Source organism: Thunnus thynnus, chromosome 3 (assembly GCF_963924715.1).
Source record: "Thunnus thynnus chromosome 3, fThuThy2.1, whole genome shotgun sequence".
Classification (NCBI taxonomy): Eukaryota; Metazoa; Chordata; class Actinopteri; order Scombriformes; family Scombridae; genus Thunnus; species Thunnus thynnus.
The window spans coordinates 10,678,700-10,698,586 of NC_089519.1; positions in this window are offsets into that span (position 1 = coordinate 10,678,700).

Sequence of the window (19,887 nt, forward strand, 5' to 3'; positions counted from 1 at the left end):
TCAATTGTTTGTCGGATGTGCCAACAAACTGGGGGCAAATTGTCACACACACCTGAGCCCATGAGTTTAAGCCATAGAGTTTGCATGAAGCCATAGATTCAGACACAGTCTCACACAGACAAACACACAGGGTACATGAATTTGTGGAGAGAAATCAGCCAACACTTTTTACAGTTGATTATTCCTGTCACTGTAACTTTGTTGTTGAATTACTAATATTAAGATATTAAAATTTGCAGAATGACACAGAAAGCTTTGTGCCTACATATGATAGAGGGAGAATGGAAGGCCAGGGTGAATCATTTTCATGATTAAAGTTTCTTTCTTCCAAACTGTTAATGAAGCTGCAGAAAAAAGTTCACTTCACAAAGGGCACAATCCTCACACATGTCCAATAGAGTAATGAAGTGGAAGGACTATAAATTTTCCATTTGAATTTTTTCCCTTAATGATATCCTCAGTGTTCCTTAACACAGAATCACATTAGTCTCTGGGATAATTTGACAATACTACAGATTTTTATTATGCCCATCATTTTTTAATTATTTTAAGAGTTTATGACAAATCATGCTTTTTTCTTTCAATTTGGTATGGTAATTAGCTGTAAATGCTATGAGGCCTAACTGCTGTTGCTATGGACAAGAAGCCAGCCAGAAGCGTGAGTCAGAGCTGCAGAAAATTTGTTTTGCTTCGTTGCTGCAACTGGGAACACAGCATAGTGCTACAGGTGTCAGTGTCATCTTTTCGCACCGCAACTTCATCAGTTATGAATTTGTTTTGCAGAATTGGCAGCCCTGTTAACAGCCACGTTACACTTAAAAGAGCCGACTCTGATTTGGCTCCTTTGCAATCCCCCCCATCTCCACAGTGGAATCCTGTCCGATCAGCAAGCTAACGTTAGGTGGGCAGGCTGACAAACTTAGCTAATGTTGACTCACAAATCGGTTTGGCATTTTGGCAACAGTACATTCCTACTTTTTGTTAATTTAAAGTATGGCTGGAGTCAGTGGGCCAAACGGGTTCATTCAACATACACTGGCCTATCTTTTCCTATGCTCTATTTTCAGTCAATGATTGCAATTAAGCTAAATGGCAAGTTTCTCACCTTTGTAAACAGTCAAGACTCTTGTGTGAATTGACAGACTCGTATTGACAGCTAACGCTTGCTATGCCAAACAATCAGTGATGGGTTTGACTTCACCAACTGAAAGGGTGGTCTAAAAATGTGATTTTTTTTATTTCTTGTTTTTGTCAATTGTTGAAAATAGTAAAATGATCACTGATATAAGCTGCTTAGATACAATCACCTCATTGTGGGGTCTGTGTGATGATAAGTTTATTTTTAGGACAACAAAAAGTGGGGTAGCAAAACCATAACGTTGCTCCCCCTAATTGAATAATGGGGATGTATTTGCTCCACTTGCTCCATTGCTCAGGTGCCTATGATCCTGGGAAGTCAGAGTTGACTTCTGTCCTTTATTTACCTATTTTTGGCCAGGTAGGGGCAAACACTTTTGACATTTAAATGGCCTTATAACGCCGTTATGGATAATCAGTTAGCAATCAGACACCCAATTTACACATCCAGCAGACACTGAGCAACATTAGCATTCACCTGAAATTGTGTCTCTGACAACCTGATGAACTAAGTTTTTTATATTCATTCTCCTTCTAGCTCTGTTGTTGTCTACACCAACCCCTGAGGGATATATCTGGCTCTTTAGCTACTAAATGCTCCATAATGTTCACTAGCTAGTTGCTAACTTTGTTAGTCTGCCATTTGATGCTGGGCAGGTAGCATACAGTCAATAGGAAGTGATGCTGATGAGGGGGGTGAGAGCTAGCCAAAACAATAATGTTGCAAACTGTAAAACCAAAACAATGAGCTGGAAGATGCTAGAATGTTCCCTAAAGCTAAAGGGAACCAACCAAAAGGCAACCATAAGTCACTGTACACTGTTAGCAGAAAAACTTTCCAACATCCAGAATAACTTCCCCCGACTTTGTTCTTCTATATTTCTCCATAAATTTTTATCCAGTCACATGGTTTACCCTACTTACTTTGGTTAGCCTATTCCCAAACCAGTCAATACAATCCTGTCTTTGGTTTCTCCAATCAGTGTCTTTCAATCGCTACTCATTCATTTCCCTCTTTTCCTGAGGCCACTCCCAAACTATTCATAACCACCTTAATAAATGTAAAACTCTACATAAATTATGACATGATGAAAGACACCACAGTACATCTCCATCCTCCCGCAACATCAGGGGTCACAGCCTTTTTTCACCTACATCCTCTCAGAAACATAACCTCACCTGCACCACTGGCCACTAATTTGATTTCAAATGCTAACTGACTTTGATCGCTTTACTTAATGATAATTAGTGCTGTGAAACATTGTCACAATTTTTCCTCACACCCTTCCTCTCGCACATTACTCCCTGCTGTCTCATCTGTCTCCATCTCTCCCCGTGACTCAGTGTCTCTCCCTCCATCTCTCTCACTCAAGCTCACTTTCTCTAATTTTCTCACTTATTTCTCACCTCTCCTCCACTTCTTGATGAATTTCCTTCACTCTCACTGTACACTTTCTCTGTTCCTCCTTCACCCAAATTCTCATTCGCTCCTTTCCCTCTCATCTCTCTCTGTTCCTTCATGACTTGGCCTCTCGTTCCTTCTCTTTACCTTTCTCACTTTCCTACTTTCTTTGCAGGCAAGAAGTCACAGAGATCAAAGGGAGGAAGAGATGGAAAGAGGAAATACTAACCCCCACGCATATATCTTCCCTGCACTTTCTTTTCTTTCCCACTCTAGCTACTAAATCTAAGTCTGTCATCCTCTAAACATCTCCTCGATATACTCATTCCATTTCTTCCTCCCTCTTATCTTCTTTCTCTTACACTTTCTTCCCTGCCAGTTCACCTGTACTGTATTTTTCCTGTAGCACCACATCTCTCTTTTACCCCTTTCCCTCTTGTTTCCCTTTCCTCTGATCTGAATACATGTCGTTACAGCTGACGTCAGTGCACAAAATCATTTAAAAAGCACTCTGACACATGAGAAACATGCAAAAGATAAAGCGGCTCTCTCTGAAAGATTCACTAGATAGCAAGATGAAACAAAGAAGAAAAGGGATGGGGAGGAAATAATAAGAGACGAGTTCCCACATATGTAGCAATGCTCACCCCCCCGGAGCCGCCATGGGGGCCGCGCATCTCTGTTCTCTTCATAATTCAACAGCCCTATTAGTGTCGGTGTCTTTGTTTTTTTTTCCTTTTTTTCCTTCTGTTTTTAACCATAAAGCAGGGGAGTTAGCTGTTTGCGCACACACATCTTCACACAAAACATGAGCACACAATTGAACAAATGGCAATATAGGCATATACACATACACAAGATATTTTACCCACATGCAGAAAGGCACACATACATACACAAACTACACACCACACACCTACATACACTCAAACTCTTTATATGTTAATAAAGTCCCTGTAGACTTTCTTTGTTCTCCAAGCTGCTTCATCCATCCCTTTCTATTTCCCCTAGAGTGTTGTATAGTCTCCAAACACACGCCAATACACACATACAAGTCATGATCAAGAGCACAAAGAGCACAAATGTGTGTGTGTCTTTGTCTTGGAATGTCCATTTAATGTATTCATGAGGGCTGTATGTGAACACACATCGTTTGCACAACTTCATAAAAATATTAGCAGTACAGCAATGTGATGAAATTTCTAACACAACACTGCAAATCTCTCTAGTGCGTCGTAAGGCTTGTACATGAAAACTTGCTCAAAGAAGTCACCCCCAAGTCCACCATGGGACACATCAGAGCCTTTAGTTTGAGCTTTGCTAATTTATTTAGTTCTTCTTCTCCTGAAGGCATACTACTGGAATTCTCCCGTTAGCCGCCCTTAGTGGGAATCTGCGGGATATTACTTAACTTGTGTGCCAACTTTGATGCCACTTAAAGAGTCCCAACAGGAAAAGACTTGCAGGTGGACCTAGAGAGCGGCTCAAAGTCAAGGTTGAGCAATCTTAAAATAGAGTTGTGCGCTTATAAAAACGTGTGATGAAAATTGATTTTGAAAGATTGAGGAGATATAGATTTTTAATGGAGGAGGGATTGTGACAGCGTGCACGCTTGAGCACAGCAACACGCGCACACACATAGATAGATAGAAACACACACATAATGTGCCCAACCATTTTTTGAAAAGGCGCAGCATGATATGGCTTTACCTGCCATTGTTGTCTGCCTACAGTCATTAGCTGAGTCAAAGAGAACAAAGACACCGAGAGGTAAAAGAAATGGAAAAAGAGACAGAGAAAAATAATACTGGCCAACAGTTTTATTTACCAATCTTCCCCTGCCCCCTCCTCTTCCTCCTCTCATTTTTTCTCCCTTTCCAATCAAAGTTTCAGTGCGCAACAATAAGACTGCTTACTCTCTCAAAAGCTGTTTAAGTGAATTTCACTGGCTCACCGGGGAATCGCCCCACTGAGGCTTTTGAAGGCATTGAGGCAGGGAGAGAAAGTAATTACTTTTTTCCCTAAACAGAAGTGGGGCGCGGCATGGTGTGTGAATATGAGTTTGTGTGTGTGTGTGTGTGTGTGTGTATGTGTGTGAGAGGATGAATTCGTTTGCGTGTGTTTATGCTGGTGTGCAAGTGTCTGTGTCATGTGTTTGTATGTGTAAGTATGTAACTGTGCAACCTTATGTTTGTGTGTGTGAGACAGAGAGACAGTAATAGAACAACAAGGTTCTCACACTCAAATGAAGAACAAAGCCCAGCGAGGTTTTTAGTATGGTCATGAGGCTGTAGTGTGCGTGTGTGTGTGTGTGTGTGTGTGTTTCAACACAGTTCCATTGCATTTCACACTTGTGTTAGAGAGAGCTGAATAGACTTTTATAAGAAATGGATTTTTTTTTTGTGCTTTTTATTTGAAAGCAAAAGTCACTGGAAACTTTTTATACCAGCTTTTAGATTTGTTTTACAAAATGGCAAGACTTCAGTTTAACAGTGACTGTGTGTATGTTTTAATTCTAATATACTGAACAATAGTTTTGCTGCCAATGCTGCTGCGAGGAAGAACGCCCTAGGTCCCACTCATGTGTGAGGATAAGATGAGATTGACAGCCGAAGTTCGACACATGGTAGTGCTGGACTCCTGTGGTGAAGAGGAAGCTGGGCCTGAAGGCAAAGGTCTTACATTTACCGGTCAACCTACAGACAGGTGACAAATTAAAGGAAAAACCAAGGGTCTTAGTAAGGTGTTGGGCCACCACAAGCCACCAGAACAGCTTCAGTACGCCTTGGCATTGATTCTACACGTCTCTGAAACTCAACTGAAGGGATGAACACCATTCTTCCAAAAGATATTCCCTAATTTGGTGTTTTGATGATGGTGGTGGAGAGCGCTGTCTAACACGTCAGTCCAAAATCTCCCATAGGTGTTCAATTGGGTTGAGATCTGGAGACTGTGAAGGTCATAGCATATGATTCACATCATTTTCATACTCATCAAACCATTTAGTGACCCCTTGTGGCCTGTAAATTGGGGCACTGTCATCCTGGAAGAGACCACTGCCATCAGGATAGAAATGTTTCATCATAGGGTATAGCTGATCACTCAGAACAACTTTGTATTGATTTGCAGTGACCCTTCCGTCTAAGGGGACAAGTGGACCCAAACCGTGCCAGCAAAATGCCTCCCACAGCATAACAGAGCCACCAGATCCCCTCATTGTAAGGGTCAAGCATTCAGACCTGTACAAGTTTTTCCTTTCATTTGTCACCTGTCTGTGTGTTTCAACCCTCACCTATGATCATTAATTCTGACTAAAAGAAGCAAGCAGCTGAAATGAGCTTCCTCCACAGTATGCCCGGGCTCACAGGTGAGGAGTGCACTTATCCAAATGATTTTGGAGTAGAACCACTGCTATGTCACATCAATGAAGCCAAATGAAGTGATCTCATCCCTAGAATTGAGTTCCACAGCAGACTAATGTCCACGCCTTTACTTCCTGCCGATCTGGCAATGCACTTGATCCCTGTTGTGCCCTTGCAGATGGTGGCGGTTTAAGTGGTTATGAGGCCTGAAGAGCACTATACCAGTGGGCAGGATGAGTTTACTTTGTGATAGTGCTAGGCCATGTAATGAAAGCAATAATTGTCTCGTAATTTTCCTCAATAAAAATATAACAAATGTTCAATATAATTAAACTGAGAGGCTGGGTCAGCTCACACCAGCTACTGGGGGCTGGCTAACTACAGCAGCTAACAATTGGGTTCCATGGTGTGGAGCCTCGCATCTAATTCACTGAGCCTCGCCTCCATCACGACAAATAAACTACATTTATTACATGTGCCATCATCGCTAAACGAGGCAGAGGGATAGCTAAACATAAGATACATCGAGCAACAGGGAGCAGGAGAGCGGGAGGGATAGAGAGAAGCCATTGCTAAGTTAAGTAGCTAGCAGATCTGAATAGCGTGTAAACAGCTGTGGGATTTGCAAGAAAGTCGCTAAAAGAAGCAGAGAGCTAAGAGTGCTGGAAAAGAACTAGTGTAAGTTTAAATGCACAGCGGTAATTAGCTGCAGTAATGAATAATAGAGCAAAATTAAATGAGTTGAGATGCAGAAACATTATCAGTAACAGACACACCAGCAACCAAAAATGAGATAATGTGCTTATCGCTGCAGCATGTCAGGTCACAACGTCATCAGGGCAGAGGTGATTTCTGTAGACTATGTATTGTGGTTGTTTTCATTTGTATAATTTAGTTGACATGTAATGTAATTAACATGTAATTAACTTTTGCAGTCTGAGCCATCTATTGAGGGAAAAGGGCTGAAAAAAGGTTTTACTTCATTTTTACTCATTTTGATGTTGAAAAAAGATTTTATCATTACAATTGTTTTGAATGCTCTATCTCAAATTTGTGAAATGTTGCGCTGTAGGGCGAGAGTTTGTCATGTTCTGACCATAAAGAATAGTTTAATAAATAATGGGCCTCATGCAAGATGCACTTGTACAAATAGATTCGTTCTTAAAATGCATGTACACATGATTTAAGAACTTTCATCAATTTTTTCGTACACAGAATTTTCTCTTCGGTACAAACGAAATTTACAAGTGGTCCAGACCTGTCGTGTGTGTCATGAATAGATCATCTCTGCCTTTCTTCACTGGGGAGAAACACTTGTTTGACTTACATTATAATGTCGTAATGTGAAGTAATTATGAGTTTAAATGATACCAAAATTAACAAAAAATGAATATGTAAGTAAGACAAACGTAATGAAATAAATAATAAAAAAATTTATTGGCATATTTGGCAGCTCTCTGTCCAGTATCATGTTGTGTTGCAGCTGACAGTGTAACATCACTTGTAGACTATAATATTCTCCTCTAATATCTCTGTGACTGTCACATCCCTTGACCACCTCCCATCATGAGCCACTTTGCTTTAGAAAGACATTTTTTAGCATCTAACTTCACATCAAAGAATTCCCTCATTATTTCTGTCACAGTGCAGAGCTGTTCTGATCTCCTATTGTCACTCCTAAATTTGTTATGTTTTTCTCTTCTGATTTCTGAAAGCAGGACTTGAAGCTGTGCAATGTTTTTACTCTTTGGGAACTTTTTGTGAATGAAACTCGCCCACAAACTGAGTGGAACATGGAGCCTTATATGGCAATTGTAATGACATGGATTATGCCAATGATCACATCTCATGAACATACACCTCCTCAGGTGGCATTCATCAGGTTGAAATAAGTGACTTACAACAAGTTCAGGCAGTTAAGAGTTTCATGAATCCCATGTAGGATTTTTCTTACTTTCCTCTTATTGCTTTGTGCAAATACAAATTTAGGAGAAAAATATTTTTTTGGCCATAATGCCCAGCCCTATTTTGTGGTGGGGGACTACACAGGGGACTAGGTAAACTACTTTAGCCACAATTAGTAGCTAGTCAGCTAGTCAGCTGGGGAAAACATGCTAGTACAAGTCAAGCTTTTCAAGCTTCTTTCCATTTTCTCTGTACTGGAACATTTACTCCTCCTTGGCGTTTTGTTGTCAGGATTGTACATGATTTTGTTCAATGAAGAGCTATTTCAGTGGCAAAGGTGGGGAAATAAGCTCTCCAAGCTAGTGAGCTAGCTAACTGTCAAAGTGTCAGTAAGCTCTATGGCTCTCCATTCCCTCAAAAATCAGCTCTGTCAAGATGGCTTACCATTGGTCAAGGTGCAAAGTCACACCACAGTTAACCACAGATGAACTTGACTTTGACCACTGATTGTGATTCATTGAAATGAATTTCTTTTATCATGAAAGTTCACCTTCTCAAATGCTGGTGTGACTGGGCCTTTACCCTGAACACATTCAACTGCAGCAGGCATGGTAGCATATGGTAGATGTGTAAAGGGATAAATGGGTAGATGGATAGGTATACCATTTGTACTACATGGCTCCCCTGATACGGATATGTACAACTCACATGTTCACCCATGTGCACACATTTGTATAGAATCACTTGAGAGCCTCTGGATTAAAATCAGGTCTCATGTCATGTCATGCCATAGCAGCCCTAGCTGAGCCCCTTTACTAAAGTCTGGCTGCTCTTAGATCGCTGTGTTTCTCATGTAAATCCATCTGACTCCACCGCTGTCTCTGACATAGCCCTCATTTTCTATGCATCTAAAAGCCACAGCTCTTGCACTCAGTATACTTGTCCAATGTTCCTTTATTATTCTCTCTTCACTGTAAGTGGTCATTTATTTAGTTTATGTAGTATTTTTTATGTACTGTTTGTTCTTTAGAACAAAATTTTTGAGCCACCTCTCACCAGAAAAGGCTTGAGAGTATGACTGGCTATTGATTTGGATTTCCTGAATCGATTTGATTCCCGATTCGATAAAAACAAAGAGATTCTCAGAGAACTAATGCTGTAAATTGTACAAGGAACCCTCTACCAGTGCATTATTAAAATATTAGTACATTAAGAAATAACCCCAAAGCAGTTAATGTACTACATTAATGTACTTTTTATTTAACATGAACACACTACAGCAGTCAACACAATATAGTGCAACTCTACAGACTCTACAGTCAGTGAGTATTGAGTGATCAGATGAGTGCTTTCTTTAGCCAAGCAGCCAGGGTAAATAAGGTGGCTACACAGATACCTACTGTAATATAAACATCACTAATACCACAGGAAAACATACACTTTGCTGTGATTATCTAACATAGCTTTTGTGCAACAGGTTTGGCAGTGCCTTGAGTGGAGCAGCTGCTCCCACCATGTTCAACGAGATCTGGCCATGAGATCTCGCACAATGAAATCTTGTGCATTATCTCATGCACAACGAGATCTCGAGGCAAGATCTCGTTGAACATGGTGGGAGCAGCTTCTCCACTGAGGGCAATGCCAGATGTGAAGGTGGATGTCTGAATTCATTATGAATTTAAAGTCCACAGGTAAAAGCATATATTAAAAGACCGATCTCGTATTTTATGAATCAATATCGGAAAACTTAACTAAAGATCGATTTGAATCGGAAAAATCGATTTTTTAAACCCAGCCCTACTTGAAAGAACGTCCCTTCTAACCTTCTAAAACAATAAGTCAGGAAAAAGAAAATATCAGAAACAAATCTGATGACCAATTTCCCTAGTAAGTAACAAAACAATGACAGATGCTCCATCAGGCCATACTTTTAACAAAGAGAATGAACTGGCTAACAGGTAGTATCATGATTAGCCAATTATATTGTTGGTTAAACTCTAAATGTTAGCGTTAGTCTGTCAAATGCTTTTGTTATTCAAGGATTTTTGGACAAATTCCTCAAAAACCAACCTGTTAACATGCGTCTAGAAACCTTGTAAGTCAGACACTTCTATGTTTTCCCAGAGACAGTTCCCACATTTGGTGCTTTGTCCCCAGCTGGCACAGTCCTTGGATAACCACATGTAAAAAGATCTTTGATTTAATCGTTCAGGATCACACTGATGGTACAAAGATAGGCTCCAAATTCACTTTTACTGTTGGACATTTTTTTCTAATCCAGAGCAAACATGTCTGATTTTTTTTTTCTGAAGGCCCAAAAAAAATCCTGCTTAATGATCCATGACTACATAATTTGTGACATATCACTAAAGTATCAGTAAGTTAGCTACTACTTACTTGGTCTATTAACCTTTTAATAAGATCAGAAGAACTTTAATGATTTCCTTGAGGAAATAAGGTTGTCAGAGCAGCAACATGAGGGGAAAAGAAGCACACAAATAGTTTAGCAAGGCATGCAAGACTAATTGAGCAGTCAGTGACTCTCTGTGATTTATTCAACCACCTAATTTTCCTAGACTGTGCAGGGACTTCAACTGACCACCTTACTCAAACGCCTACCACTTGAAACTTTGGGCTTTCGCCAGCCATCTATTAGCCAATTCTGCTGGTTTTCTCATTTCCACTAATGAGTGGAGGCATCTCTCACCACCTTTATGATGAATCTTTCCTTTTTTTTCCTTTCCAATTTGTTTGTCTTCCATCCCTTACAGCAATATACAACCTCCACTTTTTTGTCTCATCTTTCTAATTTTACATTCTTCCCACTCTGCCATTTTCATTTTTTTTTGCTCTCCGTGTCCTTTTTACATTACATCTCTCATTTTGCTCAGCTCATTCTTCTTTTACCATACAATAAACTTATACTGTGGACATAGAGATCTGCCAATATTAACGGAAAGGATTTTGTGAGAACATTGTTTCAGAAAAATTTGTGATGTGTTTGCAGAGTCTGAAATGTTTCTGTGGACACAAATTATCTGAACACACCACCGCATTACTTGGACACACTGTTTTCACCTGTATCATAAGTATAAAGGCTAACTGATGTAGCGAAAGAAACTGTGAATCAGAGGTCATGGTTCATTTTTTTTTTAAATCTATTACATTTTGATTATTTTTACATGCACACCAGATAAAGGCTTGGTGGAGGTGCTGGAAATAAGAGGACTCTGTATTGTATATACAAGCTTTTGGTCAGGCACTTCTTCCACACTTGAATAAGGACTAAATGAATGAATAAGGGCCCTGACTGAAAGCTTTCCTCAGTGAATGAATATTGTATGATAAAAAAAGGTCCAAATGACCTAAGGCTTCCCTTAATAAATATATATTATAGAGTTGGGGTTTGAACACAAGTCACAGGGGGTGAGGGGAAAACATAGTATTTTGACCTATCAACCTATGCGCCTATCAGCCAAAATACACATACTTTCCCCAGTGTTTTTTTAATGTCAGATCATGGCCTATTTCCAGTATCTCTTTCAAGTTATCTTTTTTATTGCATTAAAAAATATTACTTGCTTTTTTTGCACTGGCAACATACTAACTAACTAACCCTTTAAAGAGTTGAGCTACTTTTAAAAAATATGCTGCATTACTGATTAGCATTCAAGACAATGTAGGAAATGGTGTTCATTTAGCACTGTAAGGGTGTAGAGGGTAGGTGGTGGATGGGTGTACAAGTGTTAGCCTTTGCAGAGTCATATCCTTTTTTCATACTGTCCTAGTAGTTAGTTAACCAAGACCATGACTGAGCTTGGAACTTCCTTCATCACCATAGAAATAATCTTCACTTAAGGTCAACTTACTGGCATTTTCCAGAGCTTTCGTTCCAGAGCCTTAAGATCAGGATGGACACTGTTAACTCTACAGGGGCCACCATTTGTACATCTCTTTGGACAAAACGCCTGCGAAATGACTACATATAAATGTGGCTAGCAAGTTGTGAAGAGTCTCCACCAACAACAAACCATTCAACACCTTGAAGACCGAGTGAAATAAATTCTTATTCTGTGTTAAGCTATCCAATCACACGTGATTTGGGGCGACTACCAAACCCTGCCCAAAATTTAAAACTGCTTCTGACCATAATGGGTCATAGCTTGCAGAACAATATCATAGTCATTTTATCTTCTCTCCTGATCAATGTGGATGAGGGAGGTGTGGATGGAGGATCTCTAACACTCAATATTACACCATATTCACTAAGCCACGCCCACCTTGAGCAACAGAAACATTTTTTTGAAAAATCTCATTCAATGTCTCGTAATTCCAGTATACCTGGTTTCACTCAAAAATATGTCATGTTAGAGAAACAAAGACACTAACTGGCATTTCACTGAGCCTTTAATATTTCTAATGGTGCACCCTTAATACAGGTTTTATGATTACTTTAACCCCTTTTTAGTTGCCAGTCGTGATAAAATAACCAGTTGTACAGTAACCAAATGTACTGTATGTACTAAATTAATGAGCCAATATGTTGAAAAGAAATTAGTCTAATTAGTCACACCATTTTAGCATAAATACTGGTGATACTGTGGCTTTAACCTGACACAAAGGTGTTTAAATAAATAAAAATAACTTGAGCTACAATTTAAAAATTTCAGACAATGTGGCAAACAGCAATGCATGCCCATACACCTTATTCCCCTCTAACCCCCTGACAGTGAATATTAATGGTATCTGTATCGGTTTTTCTACCAACACAAATGAATGTCATCAGAATAAGCTGGAACATATAATGATCTGTAGAGTTCAGATAAAGAATGTCTTTAAAAGGAAGATGTTTCTTATGACAGTGTAACCCAAGTGTTAAACTCACATGGTACACTGGGTTTGAATAGTTAAACTCAACTCAAACTGAGTGACACCAAGCCATGCCCCCTCCACTTAGCCATGCTCCAGCTAAGACCTGCCACTCCCTCTCCCTCTCCTCACTTGACAATCGCTCGCTTGGCTTCCCTTCTACTCCTCTCTTTATCCTTTACCCAGCTAAGAAGTGCCACTCCCACGTGCTCCCTGCATGACAATATTCACACCCTCATCCTCCTCTGACAACGATGACCTCTTTCCCCCTCATTTATCCCATCCCTCATTTCCTCTCCGGCTAAGATCTGTCCCATCCCCACTGCATACGGAGAGGCTAATGCTAATACGGCTGGTGAATCTGGAGGGCGAAGAGCTAGAGACAGGCATGGAGACAAAGACAGTGATAGACACTGGCACATGCATATGTATGAATATACACATATGCATAATCCCAAAAAGGAAATGATATAAATACACACTCACACACACACAGAGCCGATACACAAATACTAAGCCATTGAAGGTGCACGTATGCATCCAAGAGAAGGGATAGAGGATGTCAGCGCTGACATTTGTGTGCTCTGTCAGTCACAATTTCAGCAGAATGTGATGGAGGAAATGTGTGTAAGATTATGTTAGTGTATGTGATTGTGTGGTTTCATCATGAATGGGGTGTGTATAGTGTGTCAGTCTTCTCACTTCAGCGCATGTGTGCATGACAATGAGCAATCTCATCAGTTGACAGGAGGGCAAGAGGTGTCATTAACAGCCTCTCTGCCACGTGTTCTTAAATAACTGTGATTCACAGCAGCTCAGGTTCCCTTCTCATATGATTGGAGAGAGCCGGTCAGATTAATCTCTCCGTTTACAAAGGAGGAGGTATTTACACAGGGGATGAGCTTCAGATTTCAACACAGATGACTCAAATATATTTACTCAAATACAGTGTGATTGATTGGGCTGAATTTGAGCAGGTTATGAGGTGATCTCTGTGATAAGGGGAGGCAGTAAGAGAGATTTAAAAGGCAGAAAAGAAAAAGCAAGAAGAAGGAGCAAAAGAAAGAGACTAAGAAGTGTCAGTCTACACAATTATGCTTATGACTGTAAGCTTTATGGTGGAAGGCTCATTTTCTAATTTTGAGGTACTTGTACTTAGGCATTTCCACTTTATATTACTTAATACTTTTACTCCACTACATATCACAGTGAAATATTTACCACACACAGTCAATAGTTACATTGCAGAATAAGATTTTAAAGACAAAACATATTGTCAGCTTCTAAAATTTGAATTGTATTATATTCAGGCATATATTAAAAGATTGATCTTGGATTTTATGAATCGATATCGGAAAATTTAAATGAAGATCGACTTGAATCAGAAAATTGATTTTTTTAAACCCAGCCCTACTTGAAAGAAAGTCCCTTCCTCTCTTCTCGAACAATTTTAAGTCAGGAAAAAGAAAATATCAGAAACAAATGTGGTGGATGACCAATTTCACAAGTAAGTTATGATGCAGTGCATCTATAATGTTTAAAACTGCACACTGTCCCAATCAATAAATAAAATCAATCAAAAAACAATGACAGATGCTCCATCAGGCCATACTTTTAACAAAGAGAATGAACTGGCTAACAGGTAGTATCATGATTAGCCAATTATATTGTTGGTTAAACTCTAAATGTTAGCGTTAGTCTGTCAAATGCTTTTGTTATTCAAGGATATTTGGACAAATTCCTCAAAAACCAACCTGTTAACATGCGTTAAGAAACCTTGTAGGTCAGAGATTTCTATGTTTTCCCAGAGACAGTTCTCAGATTTGGTGCTTTGTCCCCAGCTGGCACAGTCCTTGGATAACCACATGTAAAAAGATATTTTGATTAAATCATTCAGAATCACACTGATGGTACAAAGATAGGCTCCAAATTCACTTTTACCTTTGAACATTATTTTCTAATCCAGAGCAAACATGTCTGATTTTTTTTTTTCTGAAGGCTCAGTAAAAAATCCTGCTTAAATGATCCATGACTATATAATTTGTGACATATCACTAAAGTATCAGTAAGTTGTCAACTACTTACTTGGTCTATTAACCTTTTAATAAGATCAGAAGAACTTTAATGATTTCCTTGAGGAAATAAGGTTGCCGGAGCAGCAACATGAGGGGAAAAGAAGCACACAAATAGATTATGAATTTAGCAATAACGGGCAGAATTTAAACATAAGCATATTCTGGTGCTTGGTAAATTAGATAAATAGAGAAAAAAGGCATGCAAGACTATTTGAGCAGTCAGTGACTCACTGTGATTTATTCAACCACCTAATTTTCCTAGACTGTGCAGGGACTTCAACTGACCACCTTACTCAAACGCCTACCACTTGAAACTCTGGGCTTTCGCCAGCCATCTATTAGCCAATTCTGCTGGTTTTCTCATTTCCACTAATGAGTGGAGGTATCTCTCACCACCTTTATGAATCTTTCCTTTTTTTTTCCTTTCCAATTTGTTTGTCTTCCATCCCTTACAGAAATATACAACCTCCACTTTTTTGTCTCATCTTTCTAATTTTACATTCTTCCCACTCTGCCATTTTCTTTTTTTTTTTCTTGCTCTCCGTGTCCTTTTTACATTACATCTCTCATTTTGCTCAGCTCATTCTTCTTTTACCATACAATAAACTTATACTGTGGACATAGAGATCTGCCAATAAATACAAAAAGGATTTTATGAGAACATTGTTTCAGAAAAGTTTGTGATGTGTTTGCAGAGTCTGAAATATTTCCGTGGATATTAATTATCTGAACACTCCACAGCATTACTTGGACACACTGTTTTCACCTGTATCTTAAGTATAAAGGTAATGAAATTTACAGCTTCTAAAATTTGATTTGTTATTACAACTATTAGTACATAAAATTAATATATGTTCCACCAGCTGCAATATTAATAATATAAAATATATGATATTATAACACTCTTAATTAAAGGGGCCATTCTGCTTAATGAGTAGCCTACTTTTACATTTGATTAATAGAAAACTTGAGTGTTGTTGATTTTTTTTTTTTGTCTACTTCGGGGCACTACAATAAGCTGTAAACACAACATCATCTCATAAATATTGATATGGCGAACGTGTTAGCAAACAGTCGCTTGTTTACACATTGAGCAGACATGGATCAACATTACCATTCATTTGGAGTCACACTTGATGAAAGTAAATCTAATATTGACTCTCCTTTTAGCTCTGTTTCGCTCCATCACATCCATTCCACCAACTCCTGAGGGAAATGTCCGGCTCTTTAGTAGCCAAATGCTCCACTATGTTCACCAGCGAGTTGCTAATGTCTGTCATACATTGGGTTTTTTAGCGATTTTTCACTGAAAAACTGCCTGTGACTGAAAACAATGTGAGATGAGTGTAAAACCAAAACAATGTATTAAAAGACGCTAAAACTGAGGGGGGAGCTAATGTGTCGGGTGGTAATTATTTGTGTTGTCACCATAAGCTAACTACCCCTTTCACTTTTTAGTGGTTGCATGCTCTACCTAGTTTTGCTTAACCCTCACCACTAGGCCCATGATCCGATCCAGGCACCCCCATATTTCAAGACATACAAATCATTTCATTCTTACTAGGTTTGATAGTGAGTAATCTCCAGTGATGAATCCAACTCAGTCTAGTGTGACAGTATCACAGAAGCTCATACTACATAAAATGGGCTGCCTGGGCTTTCGTCACACCACCAGTGGGAAACACTGAGTACAAGATGTTTTGATGATATTTGTACATTTCCCAGCTTTGTGTCCTTGCATCCATTTGATTCTCAATGCCTGGGAGAATTCCAGTGACAGGCATTACAAATGAATTTTACACAGTATAATTAAATATTTATACAGTCAGAAAGAACTCAGCTGAGCACGGTAAAAAGTAAAGTGACAAGTAAAGAGAATGTGACACATAATGTTAAGCAGCAGACCTCCTTTTTTCCACCTCTAATGACACACCAGGGCCAGGAAATGTGTGTGATATCACAGTTGCTCTGTTATGATATAGTGAAGGTGGTAATTTTCCTGTGAAATGACAAGGTCTAGAGGCAAATGTGTACTTCAGTGAAACACTCTGGGCTTGCAAGTTTAGTTGCAAATAGGTGCCAGTTTCCAGGTCCCCTATGAAACCAAACCTAAACTAAAAATAAATCCAATAGAAAAACAACCAAACAAATCTATCGTCTTAATCATTGTCCAAAGTCTTTCACATAGTCACACATGCAATCAGTCACCTTGGTTAACTACTGGCTAATACCCCCATATAACCCCCTCTGCCATTGACCCTCCCACCCTCAGAAACTTTGACATTAATTACCATTTAAAACAAATGTAAGAAGCACACCTCCTTCCCTTTCCTCCACAGAACCAGGTTCATTAAAGCATATCACCCACTGCACTAATGCAGCACAACTGCTGTGACATATGGCTAGCCCACCCATTCAGGCTGAGAGAGAGAGTGAGAGAGAGAGAGACAGACCCACACCCAGATATGTGTTGCATTAGCAGAGATGTGTCTGTGTGTCTGTGTGTGTGTGTGTGTATGTGTTTGCCTGTGAGTGAGATAGAATCAAGCCAACCTCTAATTACCTAGCTACTCATTAGTGCCCAGGTGCCAACTCGCTATTGGCAGAGGCTAACTCCATGCAGGCGGCCAGGGTGACATGTTAATGGTGTTATTGTGCTGACCCATGTACCCTGATGGTTGATAATTACCCTCTCCATGTATTTATAATGTGAGGGATTAAAACGAGAAGGGATGTTGAAAAAAGGGGGTAGGAAGGGTCCTGAGACCCTGTGGAGACCCTCTGGGAGGTGCACAAGCTGCAGTTTAGTGGCTCCAACCAAATCAAAGTAGAAATAGAAAGCCTGGTGTGTGTGGCTAGGGTGGTGTGAAAAATGTCAGGGGTGGTATTTCTCAACAATCAGACAGCTAGGCCTGCTGGGAGAGTATGCTAATATAGGTTTCGCTACACAGGATGTACAGTAAGAAAAAAAAAACAAGTTATTATGATTTTTTTATACTTAAAAATAGCTAATTTCATAGTTACATTGATGAATGTGTTGGGTAATGGTTAGCCAAGCTAAAAGCTAATGGTAGTTCTTTCCACCCTTTTACTCTTTGTGTTTTTATTGTGATATTTTCCAATCAGGTTTACCTCCATGACCAGTTACACCATGCTTAAGTGAAGAATCCCATTCCTGTGCTGGTTTGCTATGTAACAATGATTAGGTATTATAATTCTATTTGTATTAACACAGGCGAAGCCCTCTAACAGGGCTTTATGGGTTTTAACTCTCATGCTTGCAGATTCACACATTGAAAATTTGAATAATGCACGCTAAGCCAGTCAACCCATGATAAGCCCACAAATTTGAGCCTCCTATCACTCACCACTGCATCCACTGAAGTTCAGAGACTAGTGGAGTGGGAGGCCTTATGGGATTTGGGGATGAAACTCGATACCTGAACCCCCTGCTGTAACAGTGACAATGCACACCAAATGCACAGGGCATAAGTCATGCGGCTGGGCCATGCAGCTATTACATGTTTTGCCTAGCATACGGTTCCTCACTTGAAGCGGGTTTTAGCATGGGTGGAGCAGATAGCACCTCTGTAAATCATGGCACTGACTTGCGATCAGGGGCTTTCTTCAGCTGTGGAGGAATCATGGAGAGTGGGAAAGGAATACAGCAACCTTTCAAGGCAGGGTGCACCCACAAAAGCATTCAGCTTAAGGGGTAGATGCGTGCTGGGTTCAAGGGAGCACCTAAGTGGTAGCCAGTTGCATTTATAGATTAATCCCTTAAGAGAAAATAAGAATGGAACATGAACTCGTTTCCCAGCTAAGCAAAATCGTTTTGGCCCTTTCAGTTGCAAAAATGTCCCATTAACAGTTTGACTTGATTATCAAGTATCCTTGGCACCAGTGTTGGAAATCAACAGGGGGCAAGGGCAAAAATGCCCCAGGAAATCTCAGAATCCCCCTAAAAACTGTGATCAAGGGGCAAATATTTCCCCAGAGATTTTGAAAAAAATTATTTTCTATTTACAAGTTTAGGTCAATATCCTAATTCTACATGATGCCATCATTTTATTTTCATTCAATTCATTTAATTTCAACACACAAACACAAACAGCGCTGTTGTTCACACTACGCACTACGATTCCTGACAGAGGCGTTGCACTCCTGCTGCACCTGCAGCGAAGTTCGCTGCCAAGATGGACCGCTACCTCCTTAAAAACCTCCAACTGCTCCACTCGAAGACAGCAACCTAAGTCCCGGGCCATCACCAACACCAGCAAGCAAAATAAAGATGAATAAGGTTGCGGCTTCAACTATTGAAACATGGAAAATAGACTGGCTTGGTGTCGAAGAAATTAATAAGACGACTCTCCCGTACTGCAAGGCATGCAGGGCTCAACCACCCAAAAGTAGCCTGGAACCGCGAAAAAGTAATCACGACTTTATTAAAAGGAAGCAAACAGGTCAAAAAGTATTAAGCTCATCGGCACCAAGCCAGCAAACATCATCGATTTGCTTATGGTAAGTAACATTAACGCTAACGCTAGTGTCTTTTGTCTGGCACATGTAGTGTAGTGTAGTAATTTGGCTAACTAACGTTAATGTTAATACATATACGTGGGTCTTGCCGACCGGTGGGGTGATCATTGTAGTTTTACAGAGAATGTTTTATACTCCCATCTTCATATTCTCGCTTTTTTATATCGCATTATAGCTGTAAATGTGATCCGTCACTAAGCCACTTTTGCTGGGTTTTTTTACACTGAACCAAACAAAACCAGCATAATGTCTCCGTATGTGGTTTTATTTAGCATCCCGGCATGATGTGTAACACATTAGCATCAGCTCCCTGTCCCGCCATGCCAGCTATCCCACACAGACGTCCATCCGGCTATGTGACTGCTTCCGTAGCTGGCTTATTGGCAGAGCAACTCTGCCTCCCGCTGCGTGTCCATACCTTTGATACAGAACAGCGAGCCGGAATAAAGGCGCAGCATTCCCACCATTTAGGCTCTCTTGACAGTACTTGTAACTACTAGTCTGTAATGTTGTAAAACTGTGGCATGCAATGCATCAGACTCACAATGACGATGTTAGGCTGGCTTTGACTTGTAGGAGGTCTGAATATGACATTATC